The sequence below is a fragment of the Arachis ipaensis genome, chromosome B04 (genome assembly GCF_000816755.2).
Source record: "Arachis ipaensis cultivar K30076 chromosome B04, Araip1.1, whole genome shotgun sequence".
In the NCBI taxonomy this organism is placed as follows: Eukaryota; Viridiplantae; Streptophyta; class Magnoliopsida; order Fabales; family Fabaceae; genus Arachis; species Arachis ipaensis.
Window position 1 is genome coordinate 3,472,486 of NC_029788.2, and position 3,136 is coordinate 3,475,621.

The following is a 3,136-nucleotide window of genomic DNA, read 5'->3' on the forward strand; positions in this document are numbered from 1 at the left end:
ATGCAATTCAAAAACTTTTAAAATAAAATTAAAACAATATAAAGCTTAAATTTTTTTTAAAACTTTTAATAAATTTTAAAAACAAAAAATATACTTTACTCTTTATTTTAAAAGGCAACAAATTCGTTACTTCTTTTTTTTTACGTGGAAGTAACATTAACAATCGTAAAAATATTTATAATTTGAACCCCGCATTTTTGTTTTAGAAAATTTTGGTAATTAAAAATTTGTCTCTCTGCCTTTTATTTTAACATATTCCCCCCTCCTTTTAATCATAATTTCAAAGAGATGAGACAGTTAGTGTTTTTGTCTCTTACTAGTTTCTACTGCCATCGCACCACACTTTTAGGTCCTCTGTGTTGTTGTGCTTTACCTCTGTCCCTGTGCCGCTGTCACTCTTGCTCATCTAGGATTTCAGAAGATTGTCGTTGCTTCTATTGCCAGGGCCGCGACACCACAATTCTGCTGCAGTCGCCACATATCTAGCCCCCTCTGCGTTGAGTTTCGACATCGCCACTATGTTCCTCTTCGTCACCATTATCTCCAATCTTGGTCCTTCTCCCTCATCTCTGCCCCTGCGAACTACTCCTTTAAGGTTTTCTTTTTATTTTATTTTATTGTCCTTTCTATGAAAATTATGTAAATTTAGATGCTCTTATTCTTGTAGGATTCCATAGTAAATTTGAAACTCTATGCAAGTATAACTTGTACCTAACTCAATATCTCTATCCTTGCCAAAACATAAAATGATTTATGTGAATACTGAATACAGAATGCTTGCCAAGTTAAGTATCTATGAGCAAATGTTTCTGATGATGAACTATTCAAAACTGTTCTCTTTAGGTGACAATGGCATAAGATAGTAAGCATTTCTAAGTATCATTTTATGACTTTCACTTGGCCTGTGAAGCATCTACCGTTATTTCCAGAATATGAATTTTATCATTCAACAAGAAAGCAAAACATATTTTCATCATAATTATAATCCTTGTTTTACTTTTGCATAGAAGATGTTAATAACATATTGCTTAGACTATTCAGTGAAGCGCCAAACGAAATGTATTTTTGACAACTATTCAATGAAGCGCCAAATATAAATTCAGGATATGGTTGAACCATGCTATTGCTTATTCTTTGGATTACATTATATCACATCAATTATACCTAGCAATGCTTGTTTTAAATTTTCAGGTGGGCAAACAACCAAAGTGCTCTTCTATGTTTGTACTAATTTGTTTGTTTACAATTGAATTTGATTATTTACATTATTTTTTGTAGGCCTATAATAGCATCGCAATTGTTATTGACAAATGAAGTATTTCTTGATTGATAGAACATTCGGAAGCCAACTTAAATTTCTTTCTCCCAAAAAGCTTCTTGACGTGGCGAAAATTAGCCGATTAAGAAATTAATGTAAGAAATACGTTGCAAGTACAGTTCTTAACCAGCAAAAATTTGCTTATCAATTTAGAAATGTTGTCACAAATTTAGAATAAAAATACTAGGAGTATGAATCCCAGGTCGTCTCCGAAGGAATTGATAAAAGAGTGCTATCTTACTTGTTACCTAGATTATTTCTTTATCAATAATAGGTTCACCAGGTTTACCATTGTAATTACTTTTTATGTACTCTCACTAAAAAAATAATTACAATGATAAACATGGTAAACCTATTATTGATAAAGAAATAATCTAAGTAACATTACTGCAACAAGATTCCTCTCCAGAATTCAGTTTGCAATGCTGAGTATCTTCATTGTGAGATAATATGCACATACTAGAATAGAAAGGCATGCTTTTAGTTTTATATGATAGCGTTTGGTGGAGAGACAGAGACGGAAAGACCAAGACTAACAGAGACTAAGAGACAGAGATTGAAATAAATCTCAGTATTCTATTTGGTACAAAGTGAGAGATAGAAATTGAAATAAGAATGAAACTCTAATTTAATTTGTACAAAGGGTAAAATTGGAATTAATTAATTGAAATGAGGATATTTTAGGTATAAAATATTATTAAAGTTTTAGTCTCCATCTCTAAAAATTTTAGTCCCCTGTGTCCTTACTTTTTGAAGGTACTGAAATACTAAAATTTTAGGGACAGAGACAAAAATTTTAGTACCAATTTCTGAACTAACAAATATAATACTGAGTCTCAGTCTCTCAGTCTCTGTTTTCGTATCTCAAAACAAACTTAATATGAGCTACTCTCTTGTCAGTAGTGGCTTGATCATCCAATTCTTTTGAGGCAATTTCTAAGACAAAATATGAGCTACTCTTCATAAATTATTCAATTCGGTGAATAAAGTTAAAAGAAATTTTCTTTCAACCATACAATAATATTTACTGATGAATGCTTCTACCTTCATTTTCAATGCCTACATCAAAACATCTCCCATCAGCAACTGAATGGCAAAAGCTCAAGAAAATATTTGTCTTGAGATGGATTCCAATTAGCCCTCAAGCTATCCAAATTAATAGAAGAACCATTTTCATCACCTGCAATTCAAATGGATTACTATCTTAGAAGCATTAATAGCATTTCCCTAATTCTTTGCCAACTTAAAAAGATAAATCAGCTGTAAAAAGTGTACTACAATGCATCAGTCACGACAACTAATCTCCTCTCATCTTAGCACACTTGAATCTATTGGCAACACTGTCATCAACCACAGCACATTTTTCACTATGCTTTTCATAACAGCAACAATGTAATAACAACTATCCTTTATCATAAGAGACGTGTTTAAAGTTCAAAAGATTTGCAATTAAATCTCTTTTACTAATTTCTTGTAAAGTAACAATTCTGGATACATTTTGCTGGCATGATGCTAGAAATGGGAAACAAACCAAAAGACTTCTCAAGAACTGAACACATTCTAGTGAGAAGTGTAAATTTGAAACACTCTCTAGGGCCAAATTGGTTGGTAGAACTCATTCTCAATAATCAAATTGCATGGACATGACATGATACACAAACAGAACATTCAGGAAGAAATAGAGTCAAATGCCAGTTAATTCAGTTAATCATTTATATGTGCACCCAACCCATCAATTTTCAGCTCAATGAGATAATAACATAAAAGTTAGATGGATTGACCTTTTATTATGTGCTTGTTTGTGCGCCATTAAATCAA